Source organism: Hipposideros armiger, unplaced genomic scaffold (genome assembly GCF_001890085.2).
Source record: "Hipposideros armiger isolate ML-2016 unplaced genomic scaffold, ASM189008v1 scaffold_29, whole genome shotgun sequence".
Taxonomy (NCBI): domain Eukaryota; kingdom Metazoa; phylum Chordata; class Mammalia; order Chiroptera; family Hipposideridae; genus Hipposideros; species Hipposideros armiger.
Window position 1 is genome coordinate 6,558,663 of NW_017731379.1, and position 17,674 is coordinate 6,576,336.

The 17,674-nt window shown below is 43.5% G+C and overlaps 1 long non-coding RNA gene across 1 annotated transcript; it reads right to left on the minus strand.

The window, feature by feature from the left end:
- Nucleotides 1-1,352: 1,352 nt before the first annotated feature.
- Nucleotides 1,353-4,808, minus strand: LOC109379757 (uncharacterized). Its single transcript, XR_002123266.1, has 3 exons — nucleotides 4,665-4,808; nucleotides 2,566-2,666; nucleotides 1,353-1,488 (listed from the first exon to the last, which is right to left on the minus strand). It is a non-coding gene; the product is annotated as an uncharacterized LOC109379757 (long non-coding RNA).
- Between the last annotated feature and the right edge of the window lie 12,866 nt (nucleotides 4,809-17,674).

Consider the following 17,674-nt stretch of genomic DNA (forward strand, 5'->3'; position numbering starts at 1 on the left):
CTGGTTGAGATTGGACACCCCCCAAGATTCCCTGAAACTTTAAAAGCAAGATGCGGGAAAATTGACGTTTTTAAAGCTGTGGACAGTTTGCATTCACGCAAGAGATGAAGGCTTGAAATTAACATTTGGGCAGACTAAGAAAACCTTTGAGTTATGCAAATATAAAGCAAGTTCTCACCCATGACTCTTAGGGAAAACCTTGAAGTTACCTGAATGTACGTGTTTTCTCCTGAGAGTAAAACACTCCTGTTTAGCAATGGAAATTGGGGGTTTGCTTTAGGAGAGCTAGTTCTCTGAAAACTTTGGGCTTCTTTGGGGAGAAATATTTATTTTGTGACTGAATTTAGATTTCACTATGCTTGTATACTATTGTTTATTCTTGGGATGTGTGCATATGTGTGTTTTGCTTGTGTGTGTATTTGTGATATTCAAGCATTTGCTCAGAGATCAGGAGCTGAGACCTAGTCACTGATATTTGAGTCTGAGTTCTAAAGCAGAGCCTCACATGAGGTTAGTATGTGAGTGATTTATTCAGGAATGAATAATACAAATATGTGTTATTGAATTGGCCATTGCAAGGGGTGAGTGATTGCTCACCCCTCAGGACTTGCTGACAAGCCTTACTGAATACTCTCAGAACCTCTCTCCTGAGGTGGGAAGGGGGAAGCATACACCTGTCAGCCTCTGACCTCTATTGTCAAGAGTTGCCCCAACAAGCATGAATTCTCCGGTCTTCTGAGTTGAGCATGCGTCAATATGCGGTTCCTGCAGGTGTCTCTTGTATAATCAAAAAAGCCCTGAGGCAAAAGTGAGAGGTGTGGAATAACAGGGTACAAGTTCAAGGAAAAGACTCTGACAAGTTACCTTATGCTGGCTAGTAGATAGATAGATGCCTGAGATAAACTGGTTGCTGTAGCAATGATTAGAATAAAAGTGTAAGGTGAAGAGTATTTAAAGCAGTGCATAAGAGATGTCTGACACACTGGGCTAAAAGGATATGAGGCCTGGTCATCACCACAGTAGAGGTGGCGTGAAAGAGACTGTGGAAAGTAGTTGAGTTTGGTGTGGCTCATCTTAGGTTGTATTATAAGACCCTGACACCTAACTACTGTATGACTTTGAGCAAATCACTTAATTTTTCCAAACCTCAGGGTGTCCTTATATGTAAAACGGTAATGATAATAAGCATAGTCACAGGTTGTTGGAAGGATAAATTAGATGACACTTGTGGAGAACATAATACAGTCCTTGCTGCATAGCAAGTGCCCAACAAATGTCATCTATCCCCCACTTCCTCCTCTTCCTCCTCTTCCTCTCCATCACCCCCGCCCAAATAATTCAAGTAGTGTGGGTACTTTTAATAATGATGATTTATTTAAAGAAACAACTTTTTTCCTTCCCCATCCTTGTAATCTCCATCCACAGGTCCCCATTTTCATCCATCTTCCTGGGCAAGGCGTTCCAGTCACATCTTTGAAGATAGCAACTCTAGGAAGGGATGAGCAATTATTAGAGAAGGACGACCCTTAAAATAACTCTTCATCTGAGAAATGGACAAAAAAAATTATAAGTAAGACCTGAATCCACAGAATACAATTGAAAGGCAAAAGTTCCCAGTTCTGGGAATCAATAAGCACCTACAAGGAGCCAGCAAGGTGAAAAGCATCCCAAGGATTGTGGGTGGATTGGACAAATAATACATTCTAAACACAAATGGATTATTTTTAAAGTATATGTTGATTCTGTTGTGTTTAATACAACTTCATTTATAATCAAAACTGAATCACAGTAGCTTTTAATTATTATTTTTTTTCATTTAATAGCTACTAAAGATAAATTATCATGTGAAGACCCTGAAATATTTTTCCAGGAAAGAGATTTTTGCATAGGTCACTATGGCAATGTGCAAAGGTTTAAAATGAACATACTCTTTGGTCATTAATTACACTTCCTAGAATTTATCCCAACAAAAACTGATTAGGGCATGCACACCAATTTAATATTCATTACACCATATTAATATAAAAATAAAAAATATATTAAATATGTATTAATGGAGGTTACTAAGTATATGAGCATATACGATGGACTTCTATAAGGCTGTTAAAGTTGATGGTATAGAAGCATCAGTGTTGGTATTGTTTACTAGCTATTTCTAAGTGAAATAATAAAGAAATAAAAATAGGTACAAGATTATCTCATTTTTACATTATATATTTGTGTGTGTGTGTGTGTGTGTGTGTGTGTGTTTAAAACATTCACCAAAGTGGTAAGCAGACATCATTTTGGGATGGGGGATTATGGGTGATATTTATCTTCTTTTTGATTGAAGAGTCTGATTTCTCTGCAGGATATAATGGGTCATTAAATTATTTTAGAGGTTTGGAAACCACCATCCTGTGATAGATGCTTATTTTTCTTGGGAAGTGTGGGTGAAGAGGGAGGGACCACAGAGAGATAGGCCTCTGTCCCACCCATTTCTGGAAAGTCCCATCAGGGCCAAGTGTACAGCTTGCTTGGGTTGGAGATGGTTTGAGACAGCAAGAAAGGACCTGATGTTTTTACCTGTTCTTAGTATGCAGCGCAGACCTGGCTACACCCAGTGCTGATACAATGCTCCCCTGGATTACAGTCCCGGTCACCACTGCAGAGCTCAATGCAGTCACCTACATTAGAAGAGACCAGTTGAATACCGCCATGTTTTAGGCACAGAGAGGACTGCCCTTGATTAAGGAGCCAATTCCACTTTTTTCTTTTAGTTCAATTCATAATGTAATTTAAAGGATTGCTTGCAGAATAATATTCATTAACACCTTATATATTTCAGCTAAAAACAATGCATTCACATAATTCCAATAAAGCAAAGCCTGCTTTAAAGATGTGTAAGAAGGGGGCCTAGCAGGAGGTCTTGGACTATGTACTTGCAGACCTCAAGGAAAATCAGTGCCATCCCTCCATGTTTCTATTAGCTGTTGTTGACTCATGGTGAGAAGGTTAAAGACTTCTTGTCCCCACTCACGGCAGTTTGGTCACTCATTATACTGTTGATTTCCTACTATGTATAAAGCATAGAGGTAAATTATTCAGAAAATACAAAGATGTAAGATAGGGTCATTCATTACCTTCAAGCAGCTTAGAGTCTAACAATGCAAATAAGACTTATGTTTTAAGTACTAAAAGCAAAGCAGTTTGTGACAAGTGTCCTGAGAGAGGTATATCCAAAGGACTAAAGAGGCTCAGAAGAAAGAAGACATTACTCCCAATTAGTTTAATCAGAAGAGGTGAGACTTGAAGTATAGGAATGTTCTGAAGGCAGAATTGACAGGGGTAGTCAAGTTTTGTGAGAAGAGTAAAGAATTACTAGCAAAACCGCAAGGGGGAAATGGAACAGGGCTGGGTTAAGGAGAAGCACATGAGGTATCTTGGGCCCAAAATTTAAGGAGACATTTGTACCCCCTAAGAGTGAGCACCCCCCTAAATTTTGGGCCCTAGGTGTCTCACTTGTCTCACTTCTCACCTGAAATACAAGGAATATGGGAGGATTGGCAAATGGAAGGCTAGATAAGTATTAAAGAACAGTTGGAAATCACACAGGAAAAGTAGGCAGGGGACAAAGTTATAAAGGATGGAGCTTGACCTGAGGAGTTTGGATTTCGTTTGGTAGGTAGGCCAAGAGAGGGATGCGATTGCTGTTTACTTATGAAGGTTACTGGTGTGAGAGCACAGAATGAACCATGATCCAACCAGCAAGCAAACTTCAGAAGGAAGACAGGGGCAGGGAGAGCTGCTGGGCAGCTGTTGTGCTGGTCCAAGTGTGGGGTAACCCGAGCTGGAAACACAGTGTGGCAATGGTGGGTGGAAAGGAAGGAACATATGCAAGAGACAATTTCAAAGAATGGATGGTGTTTGGCAACTAGTTGAATGTAGGGGGAGGAGAGCAAAGAAGAGAAAGGAGTAAGAGTTGCATCCAATAATCTGTAGGGAGAAGAAAGAGATACAGTGAAGAAAATCCAAGAGAGAAGAAAGTTTGAGGATTAATGGAGTGGGAAAAAATGTCAGATGTTGCAGAGGTTAAAGACTTGGGCTACTGAGAGTCATGAGATCTGTCAACAGGACCCAGTAGAGAAGCTTCAGCAGAGTGATGGGGGCAGCAGTGGAGACTAGTCAGTCTTCAAGGGGTTAAAGAATGAAGTATGGGTAAGGGCGGGCAGAGAATTAAGTTTACTCCTGTGAGAATGTCAATGGTAAAAAGAAATTGAGATGATTAATGTTTAACATAATTAAGAAAATATTTTCTCTAGACAATTCAATCTGTTTGCAGCAAGAGACAAAAACCAGGAGAGAGGGAGAGGAGAGGAGAGGAGAGGAGAGGAGAGGAGAGGAGAGAGAGAGAGATGCTGGGGAGATAGAGGATGGCTGATGAGGGGGTTGAAGGGGAGAAGTGGAGGGGAGTCCAGATGGAGGGGTGGCCCAAAGAAAGGAGGTGGAGAAAGTAGAGGCAGAAGAAGAGATTCTGTAGTTAAGGTGGGTCCCTGCAATGACTAGAATTATTTTTCCTTCTCTTATTTCTTCCCCTCCTGCCCCTGCACACACTAGGCCCTGATGTCCTACTTTCTGTCTCCCTCATTTGAAGAAGAATGGAGCTGCCTTCTCCCTGGACTCACCCAAAAGATGCAACGGTCTCACCGCAGCCTGAAGCTCCTGTACCCCTAGGCTGAGGGTGATGAGGAGCACAAGGAGGAAGAAGCCTACCAACTTCATGGTGCTGTCGCAAGTCTTTGGTAAAAACGCAGCAGGGCTGAGAACAGCTGAAATTTATACCCTTCCTCCCACTCAGCTGAAATGTAAGGCCAGGGGTGGGACTGGGGACTGCGGGAGCCTGAGCCCCGCCTGAATATTCTTGGAGAACACACCATGTGTACCCTGGCCGTGCCACGTTGTTATCTAAGCAAGTCTCTGAGCCAAGGGAACATCCTCCTTTGACTGACAAGTCTCCTAAATCAGTAAAGCCATAACTGAGAAAGAGTACATAATAACTTTTATTATGTACTTTCATTCACTCATTCATTTCTCAACACAAGTATCAGATGTCTTCTCTGGGCCAAGGTTGTGCCTGCTAGGCAAGAGGAATATAGAAATTACAATTAGGAACTGGGTGCTAGCTAGTGAGGGTGCAGTAAGTTCTTTCACATCTCCCCTCCTTCCTCTGGACCCTAGCACCTCTGGTATTGACGGCAGGGAGAAGCAGTAAGAGAGCCAGCAGGGGTGCTCCGAGGTCACCTGCAGGTGGTAAGAAGGGGACCTTAGTCTCCTTCTGGCTTGGCCTGATTCTCTCCACTGCTGGACACCTAGGCAGATGCTGTATCTTTGCCTATCTGATATGTGTAATTTCCTCGACATAGCTTCATTGCATCTTGCCCACCTTCATTTCTGAGACCCCAAACTCCCGATACCCATGTAAAACTCTTCCAGAATGTCTGTCATCAGGCAGCCCTGGGGTGGGAGTAGGATGAGGCTGCAGTGAACCAACCAGCTGGGGAGTGAGATGTCTTTTCTCCTCTTCTTGTAGGTGCTCCTAATCTAGATGAGTGCTTTTCTAAAACACGCTTGGTGTTGTGGAATAATGTGCCCGCTCCCCTCCCCAGTGGCAGTGGGGGTGGGAAGAGGCATGTATAACTTTTGGCCGTGAGCAATGTATCCCATGAAATGTCTTACTTACGTGAGATAAGGATGACTGGGCTGATTGGGAAAGGCAGGACCAGTTTGCAGCCTCTTACTAAGACCCTGGGGAGATGGTTGACTTCTCTTTAGAACACGGAGTACTTGATGTTTCACCAAGAACCCTGGTTCCTAATTCTGGGGCTACAGGAAGAGGCCGTCCCTGTTATGCTCCATTTGTCACAGTTGCTCAAATGCAACCGGATGGAGGAGCTTCGGGCAAACAACCGACCTCATAAATTGTTCGTTTCCCTGGGTGTTAATGGTACAGTTATAGGTTACTCAGAAAGTAATGTAAACTGCCTTAACTCAACCCGGCCTAGCCCCAAACTGAAGTTGGCTGGTGTCCAATTTCTGGAACAGGGTCAGGACCAGAAAGAAACCTAAACACTGAAAGATTATAGTGATAGCCTACCTATGTAATTGTAAATTTTAAAAACTGCTAAAACTTGAAAGACAAGTATTTTTTGAAATTGCACAAAACTCAAATGTATGGTAACATTAAACTCTTTCCTTTTTAGATGTCCTCTTTTCTGATTTTACGTTGGGTGCCCTTGTTTTGCTGGTCCCCTGAGCACATGCTTAGTTTGTTCTTTGGGTTACTGGAACCTGACTGGGGCCTTCAGCACCTTGGCAATGGGGCCCTCGCCTACCTCTCTGCCCCTTCCCTTGCTCCTCACCCCTAGTCCCCAACCACCCATCCACTCTGGGCTGCTCTGGCTGCCGTCCCTTGCCAAGTGCTCCATGCTTTTATAACCCGTTTCAGGCTGTTCCTTGAACTTGGAATTCCTTTTCCCTTTTTTTACCTCTGACAGATCTAAAAAGGCTCACACAAATGTCATTTCCAAAACTTTCCTGTGTTTAACTTGTCATGTGGCTATTTTGTCCTGCCAGTTAAATAGACATTTAAGCCTTGTTGGCCTATAAAGTCTAAAGAAACTTAATTGTCCTGTGACCAAAAAGAAAGCTCAACAAGACCCGTGTTTGAATAGAAGCCTGCCTTAGATGTGAGCCAAGGGTATAACAATTTATAAATGCCATTTATTGGGTGCTGGCTTTATTCCAGGCTAAGCTCTTTACAAACATCCTTGAATTTTATCCTAACAAGGCTGTGAGGTGGTTTGTCAGTTAGGACTCTGATGGCTAAAGGAGAGAATTTAGTATGAAGATTTAAGGGGTCACCTCTGCTTCACTTTCCCACCTACTTCACGTTTCTCTTTCTGCGGACCATCCTCGTATGTTGTGGGGAATATGTCCACCCCTGAATTCCCAAAGTCAAGCTCAAACCAGAAAGCACAAGATTTTCTCATTCCCAAATCTAGAATGCTAGGGGAGAGAATTTGATTGGCCTGGCTTGAATCAGATGTCACACCCCCCACCCCACTCTCTGACTGATACAACAAAGCTGCTGTGTGTGTGTGTGTGTGTGTGTGTGTGTGTGTGTGTGTGTGTGTGTGTGTGTGTTGGGGAAGAATTCAGGAAACCATTGTAATAGGAAGGCACCCTACATGATTTCCAGCCATAACTACTGCTATTTTACAGTAGCAAAAACTAAGTCACAGAGAGGCTTAGTAATGTATTCCAAATAATAGTTCAATGGCAGAAACAAGATCAAATTCCAAAAACAGTGCCCTTAACTAGAACACATTACTGTCAGGCTAGGTCCTAATGCTTAGAAAACAATTTTGACTCCTCTCTGGGACACAGATAATTGAGCCTTTGAGGGCACAAAATTCTACTTCATCTAGCACGGTGCTATTTATCAAGATTTCGTTAGCAGAGCACAACTGCTTTGAGCTAAGCTGCTTGCTATAGAGGATCTGATTGTCCAGTCAGGTCGAAGGTAAGGAATCATTCACCTAAAACTGTCACTTTGGTTTTAAGAGAGTTGTGGAAGAGCATGTGGCTTTTATTTCTGTCTGTTTACTAAGGTCATTCCAAGGTTGTGAAAATAAGACCAAGGAAAGTCTAGCACAGCACATAAGTGTGAAGACGCTGGAGTGCAACATCTGATTTTCTTTTTGTTCCACTACTTGTTAGCTGTGTGACCTTGAGAAAATTAATTTCCCTTTCTGAGCCTCACCTCCTCATCTGTAAAGTGGGTGTCATAATTCCTACCTCGCAGGGTTGTTGGGCAGGTTAAAAGAACCTACACATTTACATACCTACTCCTGGCAGAGTCCTCAAAACTAGCTGCTACTATTATTATTAATTTCCATGAAGGGGAATTGTTGTCGGAAAGTGGGCCCTTCTAGGCACAAAGTCCAGGTCCTTGGCAACTCGAGCAAAGAATTGAATGAGATAGCGAAGTAAAAGTAGTTTATTAGAAGAGAAATTATTCAAGGAGTTTGGACCATATGGAGCGGGCCACGTGCAAAGGTGAGGTGCAAGAGGCTCGAAAAGGAAGGAAGGGGTCAAAGGGGAAGAAACGGTCCAAAGAGGGGGAATATTCAAAAAGGGCAGACTTCCTAGGACTTGGAGTTTTTATCCCTTTTTCTCTAGAATGGGCCGTTCCTCTCTGGGCATGGGACCCCTTGATTGGAAGTTTTGGGTGTAGCGCGCTCACATTCTGTGGGATGTGCAGGAATGCAGAGACCCAATGCCTGCCTCTAACTGCCTGCCTTGTTTTCCCCTTGAGAGACGTGATCCCTATACAATCTCTATGGGAAGCTGAGGGACAGGTCTTTTCTTCTGTATCTGCTTCCTGCTGGGCAGGGGCATAGAGTTGTCCCTGCCTGTTGGAGGATTCACGGAACTCTCACCCTAGCTGATCTCAGATGAGAGGAAGGGGTCTCGAGCTCTGCCTGGAAGACCATGTTGGCTTCTTTGGTTGTGACTGGCAATCTTGTTGGGGTGTCCTCTGTATCCCCAAGGCCCCTGAATGAGGAAAAATAGATTTTAATTAATAAATCTGCTAGCTCTCATGAAGCCTGTGGCCATTCAGCCTGTCACTCAGTTGGCGTCAATTGTCTGGGCCCAGAATGGGTTTGCCATTCAGTTTACTGGCCTGTGGGATATTAGGAAGTCACAGGCTTTCAAGTAGTTATCTGAAGCAGAGGTAGGAGGCTTCTATTGTTTAGGATTCAGAAACTAATTTACAAAGCAATCAAGAAGCAGGGGTGTGGTGGTCTTTAGTCTAGGATTCACAAACTTGTTAGAAAAGTAATCAAAGCCAAGAACTAAGAAACTAAGGAACTAGGGAGGAGACTTAACATTTCTATAGGAAAGAACACTTAAAAGTTTCTCAGTGTTGGGGATGCTCGTTGGTTGGCCAGTAACAGAATGGTTGCTATTCCCTATAGCAGAGCACTTATAGACAGCTTGTGCAAAAGGGTATCAGTGTAGGGGGCCAGCCAAGTGGCGCATTGGTTAAGAGCTGGTTTGGGACGCCAGCTCTAAGCAGCAGGGCCCTGGTTCAGATCCCACATGAGAGCCAGTGACACTGCCCTCTACAGCTAAGATGGTGAACAACAGCTCGACCTGGAGCTGGGCTGCTGTGAGTCACGGGCAACGGCGTAGGCTGCAGTGGGCTGCCATAAGCTACCGTGTGTGGCCAGCAGCCAGTGTGAGCAGCCAGCAGCCAGTGTGAGCTGCCAAGAGCCACTGTGAGCGGCCGTCCAGAAGCCGGCGACCAATCTGCCTCACCCGGGAAGAACGCAATGATAATACCAACATGGGCCAGTGAAGCGATGTCCTCCACAACTAGACCGAAGAACAAAAGGACAGCAACTTGTCTGTTCTCCTTCCCCCAATTCCCCAATAAAATCTTAAAAAAAAAAAGGGTATCAGTGTAGCTTGTGTCACTGAAGTTGTGAAACTGAGTGACATGAAGAAACTATTATAGTCACCAGATCCAGGACAAGGTCCCTATGTCATAGCCAGGGCAGAAGCACAGCCTCATCCCATCCTTGGCAGTGAAGCCAAGATTGTGCTTGAGAGACCCACGTGGCCACTGTAACCGTGTCCTTTGGGTTCAAAGGAATGTCTCCTCTTGTTTAAGTAACTTGGCTGAGTTTGCTGCTTATGCTTTTAAAGTCACATATCAGGATCAAAACCTCAATTATCACCAATTTATAGATTTAAAAAACCATATTTGGCAGGAAAGAAAATCACTCTTGAGGGAGCAAAGGTTTGGTCTGGGGCACTGTTGAGGGCAAGGTGGGGGACAATTTAGGGTATAGCTTGTTAAGGGACCTCTCAAATGTTCTTCTGATCCAGCTGTGCAGAGGATTGAGCAGAAAGGTTGCTAGGGAAATGGAGATAGGTTACCCTGAAAGAGTAAGCCAAATTAAAGAGAATGTGCAATCAAAGCCCTTTTAGGGCGCTGAGTGTGAGGCCACTCTGCTGCGTATCCTAGCAGTAAAGTGCAAGAGAGGGAAACTGTGTCAAATCCTGGCAACCTGCGGAGGAAATCAACACCCATGATTCTGCTGATCGGCCGTGAGACTGTCATCCCTGTGGCATTGGGAAGTTGGGCCAATATGGACGAAGCTCACCCCCAGTGAGCCTGGGTGAGACCTAGGGTTGGGGTTCTTTTTGGTCTGAGACTCCCAGTCCTGATGCGGGGCTGGGGGGGGGGGGGGGGGGCGGGTGTGGAGTTCAGGCCCCAGGTTTCCTGCTCCCAGCTCATGGCTATGTTACCGGCCAACCAAGCAGCCCCCACACCACTGAGAAACTTTTAAGTTTTCTTTCCTATAGAAATGTTAAATAGAGAAATGTTAAGTCTCCTCCCTAGTTCCTTAGTTTCTTAGCCCCTGACTTTGATTACTTCTCATCAGTCTGTGAATCCTAGGCTAAAGATTGCTCCTAGCCTGAATCCTAGGATTCTCCTATTCCCCCCAGCTTCTTAATTGCTTTGTAAATCAATTTCTTAATCCTAAACAATAGCAATCTCCGAGTCTGGCTTCAGATAACTACTTGAAAGCCTGTGACTTCCTAATATCCCACAGGCCAGTAAACTGAATGCCAAACCCATTCTGGACCCAGACAATTGATGCCACCTGAGTGACAGGCTGAATGGCCACAGGCTTCATGAGAGCTAACAGATCTATTAATTAAAATCTATTTTTCCTTATTCAGGGGTCTTGGGGATACAGAGGACACCCCAACAAGATTGCCAGTCACAACCAAAGAAGCCAACATGGTCTTCCAGGCGGAGCTCGAGACCCCTTCCTCTCATCTGAGATCAGCTAGGGTGAGAGTTCCGTGAATCCCCCAATAGGCAGGGTCAGCTCTCCGCCCCTGCCCAGCAGGAAGCAGATACAGAAGAAGAGACCTCCTGTCCCTCAACTCCCCATAGAGATTTTATGGGGATCACATCTCTCAAGGGGAAAAAAAAACTAGGCAGGCAGTTAGAGGCAGGCATTAGGTCTCTGCATTCCTGCACATCCCACAGAGTGCAACCAAGGGGACATCACCTCTACACCTAAAACTCTCTTTTGTATTATAATTACCTACCCCTGCGGGAAAACAAATGGACACAAAATACTTAACTAGATCAGACCAGTCACTCGCACCTGCACAGTACCTCTTGTCAATCACAGGGGCCAATCAAGTGGTCCCACACCCTTAGGGGAACAGCCCATTCTAGAGAAAGGGGATAAAAACTCCCAAGTCCTGGGAAGTCCGCCCTGCTCCTTTTGACCGCTTCTTCATTTTTTGAACCCCTTTCTCCCTTTTTATGAGCCTTTTGAGCCTTGCCTTTGCATGTGGCCTGCTCCAAACTCTTTGAAATGTACTATCCCTTCAAATAAACTACTTTTTCAGTACTTGACTCTGGCACTTCGTTTAATTCTTTGTTCGAGTTGCCAAGGACCTGGACTTTGCGCTGAGAAGAGCCCACTCTCCAACAACAGCTAGAGGATGATGTAACCCCGCATGCACTTATTCTCTGGTCTGGAGAGACTGCTGGGTAAACAAGCTCCTCTCCTGTGTGATTCCAGGGCTTTGCCGACCATTGAGGGAAGAGAGGAAGAAATAATTTCCGCTACATCTCCATATAAGTACTGGCTTCCTAAGCATCTACTTCTCCAGGGTAGCTTCCTTGTTTGAAACATGGAGTTTCTTACACAGATAAAGTAATTAGAGAGTAGAGGCTGATCCACATCAAACAATGTGTCAGAGCTGAGAGTCTGATCTTCTCCTTTCCAATTTTTGTTTCATGTCCTGCTTCAGGGTGTAATGAATGAAATTAGCCTCATTTGGGAGAAAAGAGGAGACAGGAGGAGCAGACCCTAAGATTCTCCTTGCTCATCCCAGCTCCCGTGAGTTCAGCCTCAGAGCGGCCCATGCAATAGGTTTTCTGGGCACTTATTCCTCACTAGATGTTTATACTATACGTATTCCTATATTTCATTTAATCTTCATGCAACACAGTAACAGAGAGATCTTTTTCTGGACCTCACTGATGAGGAAACAGAGTTAAAAAACAAACAAACCCAAATGTTTCCCAAGCTTCAGAGCAACATTTTGAAATAAAGTCCTAATTCTGTGTGAGGTTGCCACCCACATATAGGTTTCTTATTCATTCTTTTCCTTACTGTTAATTTTTTTAAAATTATGTGCTAGGGTCAGGGCCAAATCCATTATAAACACTAGCTCACTGAGTCCTCACCATAACCCTCTGAGGTAGATGTTACCCCATTTTGCAGATGAGGAACCTGAGGTTAAGTACCTTGCCCTAAACCCCACATTGAAGAGCTGCAGAGGGGGGATTAATCCTGACTCGGCCACTCACTGGTTTTGTAACCACGAACAATTTGTGGGTCACTTCAAGCCAAGGAGCCTCAGTTTCTTTATCTGGGCATAATAAGGAGGCCTGAAAAACGTAGTGAGGAGAATCATCACGGAGACATTGGTTAGGACACTAACAATCAACAAAATAACAAAACAAAAACCCCACCTAAAATGTCCACTAGGAGGTGATGTGGTATAGTCTATATGGTGGAATGCATTACACTAAATTAAGTAAATAAATAAATGTATTCAATTTAATAATTACATATATTACATTAAATATATTAAATACGTGTTGACAGTGAAAGATACAACAACTTAAGTTCTAAAAAAGTATTTATGGAATGATTTTTTGGGTTAAAAATATAATAATAAACGTTATTGATATTTTTATAAATAATAAATATAGTGCTGTTGAAAGGTTAATTTTTCTAGACAGTCAAAATACTGATGATTATATATAAACATATGTATATAATGATAATATAATTATAATATACATATATACATATACATACATATATAGGTTCATCAGCAGTTTCTGATTTTTGTATAATGAACATTATTTGTGGGGGGGAATAAAGGGAAATTATGAAAGGACTTTTTAAGGGGTCTTTATTAACAAGACACTGGGCACACAGCCCTGTGATCTGTTTCTCCTCTGAAAGAGCAGGAGTGGAGGCAGAGGCCCCAGGAACACCAGCACAGTTTTGGGAAGACCAGGGAGGCGAACCCTGGGCACACCTGGTCAGGGGAATTAGGCAGGGCTCCTGGTCTTACCTGCATCGGGAACGAGGGACGAAGGAAGCAGACCTGGCTGTAGCCCTTCCTGCTGCACGGTCTTCCGGCCCCGCAGTCCAGGTCCCTCCTGCACTAGAGCTTACAGATGCCTGCCAGAGAAGACTCATCAAAAACTTAAATCTCAGGAGCAGGTGGCGGGAAGGGGATGAAGCAAAGATTGAATGGAGTCCTTCCTTAGAGGTAGCTTCTGAATTTTACCACTTTAATGAATTCTATAGTTATTCAAATGCCTACTATTGCAAAAAAGTTCACTATGTATGTAGAACTTTATAGTTTATAAAATGCTTTCACAATGTACGTGACATAATGGACATGACATTATTTTGAGGTGTCGATCCAGGGTATCTTTGGTCCCTGATTCTTCTCAGTTCCTGGCTGCCCAGTGTGACTCCCCAGCTCATCAAGCCAACAGCAAGCCCCTATTTTGCGGGGAGGGCACACCAGCCTGAAATGAATTGGTCAGGGCTCAGCAGTGAGTTTCAAATTAGACTTTGTTGAATTAAGCAACAATGGGCCCTGCTGAGAGAAAAGTTTTTCTAAATTTCAGAAGTGCCACATTACATATAAGAACAAGGCTTAGGGATCTGAGCATAGAGTAGATGCAGGATGATATGAGTTCTTGTCCCAGAGAAAAGGGGAAAGTTCGTGTTTAATGAGGAAGAGGAGGTAAAGAAGGGGTATGGAGGGAAAGGAAGGAAGAATGGAAGGAAAGAAGGAAGTAAGGAGATGGGGAGGGTGAGAATATGAAAAAAAATATTCATAACCTTTGACCTTATCATTTTACTCCTAGGAATTGATTTTATAGAAAACGTTTCCACAGGTGGAGAAAAATATAAATTCATGTGCATTACAGCAACCTGCACAATAGCACAAAATGTCAAGCAAATAAATAAATGGTCACCAAAAGGGTATTGGTTAAATGAATTACAGTAAATTCATCCAACAGTAATCATATAATCAAAAAAGAATGAGATCTATTTGTGCGGACATGGAAAGATGTCCACAACTAATGTTAGATTGTAAGACATAACATATTATGCATAATAGGTTACTTTATATGAGAGAATATGATCTATATTAATTTATGCAAATGGAGGCCAAGGTGGAGGGCCTGTGCTAATTTCACTATGACTCACAGGCAGACCTGGACTCTCCCACTCTTCTCTATGTGGCTGTGGGTAAGCCATTTAACTGCTTTAGCCTCAGTTTCTTCATCAGTGATATTATCATCTACTCAGCAGGGTAACTCTGAGGTTTAAAAGCAATGATCTCAGAACCTGCCCAGCAAACTGCAGGAGTTCAGAAGTTGGTGTTTCTTCCCACAGCGACTGTATGTCTTTGAGGGAAGCAGGAAGTTGTCTGAGGTTGGTAACTCCTCCTAGGCACCAACTATAGAATAAGTACCAGATACTTGTTCAAACACATGTGGAACTTGTATCCAATAAAATCCAAAGCAGTTTAACAGCATCACCGGGTCAATTGAATGCTACAACCATTATGTGGATTGCCTAACATTTTTTTACCTTATAATGGTCCTCATGGGGGAATTTGAAAAGAAGAATCAAAACACTAAAAGGTGTACATGGCTGTGGATTTGAATAGAGGTTCGACAATAGGCCTCCAATCAGAGTCCGAGGTAATAACAAGAGAAGGTCTACAGCACCTCAGGGGTTCAATTGGAGATTTGTGGGACTCCAGACATTCTGGTTTCTCACTATCACACAAGGGTGATGCTTCTCTCTTGATGAAGGCTGTCTTCAGAAATGGAGTATCTCTGGCTTCCCATGCTCCCAGCATTTTTTCCTGCCATTTAGTAAGTACTGGTTTTTGTGCTGGTTCTAGGAAAGTGACTCACACTGTGATCTCATTTATCTGTCACAGATCCCTGTGAAGTAGATAGTCTTAATCCAAGTTTACAGAAACTGAGGCTCTCTGGGCTTGAGCAATTTATATAAGACTACATAGCTAGGAAAAAGGTGGACGTAGAATCTACATGAAGTCTGGTTTCCAAAGAAAGATTTGAAGAGATGTCTCCTCACTTCAGCTGCCAAATCTCTGTGGAGCTAGCAGCCATGTGTACCCACAAACTAAGACAATGAGGACATCCCCAGAAATAGCTGCCCCAGTCAGAAGCCCCATGGCGTCCTCAGGATGGGGCTGTATGGGTCCTGAGTAAGGGAGAGAGAGGGAGATTTGTAGAGAAAGCCTGGCCAGCCAGCCAGACATGGGGGAAATCCCCTGGGACCGAGATGACTTGTTCCAGAGAACAGGAAAAGATGGGTCTGAGCAGGAAGGAGTGGTCCCAAGTGGGGAGCCTGGCCATGAGAATGAGTCAGAGCATGGCCAGCAGCTGCCACATCAGGAATCTTATAAATATCGTCATATTTCTGACATTGTAAAAGGGAATTTACGGGCTGGTAGAAAATATAAATCTAAAGCCCTAAAAATAGGCAGGACTCTGGAGTTTAGTAAAGACTATGGGCCTACAGAGAGGATACACAAGATCACAAAACAGTCCCACAGCCAAGAAGTGGCAATACCTAAAACCAAAAAAATGTCTGCGTGATTCCAGGCCTCGGGATCTTCACCTCCATACGATGTTAATGCTCCCTGCTGACCAAGGGAACCTCAGGGAAGACATATCTAGCACCACCCCCTCACCTGTTTCTTGGCTACCATTTATTGAGCACTTGCTATGTGCCAGGCATTGGGGTGAGCATTTAGCACAATCTCATTTAATCTTTAGAACAACCCTGTGAGGCAGAAACTATTATGCCCATTTTAGGATGAGAAATTGAGGCTCTGGTGGTTTGAGTAACTTGCACAAAACTGCAGAGCTAGGAAAAGGAGGGCTCAGGGTATGAATTGGGTCTGTGTGACTTCAAGCCTCATTCTGCTCTATTGCTGCCAAGTCTCTGCAGAGGTAGTAGTTGTGTGCACCCACAAACCAGGACAATGACGACAGCCCTGGGTATAGCTGTCCCCACGGCCTCCTGTCTCAGCTCCTCAGGATGGGGATGTGTGTATCCTGTCTAGGGAAAAGGAGGGGAGTTTTGGAGGAAGCTCAGTCAGCCAGCCAGAACTAGGGAAACCCCACTGGGACAGAACTTACTTGCTCTAGTTGGCGTTTCCGGAAAAAATGGGGGTGAGCAGGAAGGAGTGGTTCCAAATGGAGAGCTTGACCACGAGAATGAGTCAGAGTATAGCCAGCAGCTATCACACCAGGACATACCCTTGTGGTCATTCTATGCAAAGATGTTGGGTGGTTGTTGTTTGTCTTATAGTTTGAATGGTTTGGAGGAAAATGCAGAACAACGTGGATAATTACTTCATTGAGGGAGGTATCATGGTGCGCTAGAAAGTGTTCTGGCTTTGGAGGTGAGGAACCATTTATGAACTGCCTGATACAAGACAAGCACATAATCTCTTTGAGACCCAGTTTCCCAGCACTTGCAGTAAGAGTAAGAATGTTTACTTCAAGAATGTGTTACAGAGATTAAATGCAAAAGTGTGAGATTTCAGATATTTCCACCTCATCACCTCTATGTATAGATAGTCCTGCCACATAGGTCATGCACTGCACAGTGATAGCCAGCAGATGGCGCAATGGGGCTAATGCCAGCCCAGGCTTTGCTCCGGAGCCCGGCGGGCGCTCAGGTTTTGCTCTCCTTGGAGGGAGACAAGGACACCAATCTTGAATGCGATCTGGGGACACTGTTAGGTATGATAGCTTCTGGTGTCACTGTTTACAGTGTGATCCAAGTGACTTAAGGAAGAGGGTAGAGAGGAATCATGGCAAGGTGAGCAAAAGAAAAAAGCATTTGATCCATCCCTCAGTTTCCTCATCTGTAAAATAGAGGTGAGGTGAATACCTACATCTCTCATAATTAAAGTTCTCAAAGTTGAATAAAATAATGTATTTGAAAAGGCCTGGCACAGAGAGGTTGCCAAATGTGTGTTTTTCACTCTCTTCCCACTCTGGGGGATGCCAACTCATTGCCAGGGATTATTGAAACATTCCCTAAAAACAAGTAAATATTTCATAAACACAATTAAAGTTGTTTCTAAAATGTATGATTTAAAACTGAAAACTCACATGAAATTATTACTATTGACAAATAGTGAAAAATTAAAATATACCCAGCATTTTGAGGTTTATCAAACTTTTTGGTGTAAGAAGATACATCCTCACAAAAGCACATTGGCAATGTATCTTGGATTAAAACAAACAAACATGGGGACATGGGGGACAGTTCGAGGAATGTAATCAATAATGTTGTGAATATTTTGTAGGGTGTCAGGTGGTCACATGTCTTGCATCATGGATGGGGAAGAGGCTTGATCACTGCACTGTACACCTGAAGCTGATCTTGTATAATATTGTATGTCAACTATAAGTGAATATATATATATATATATG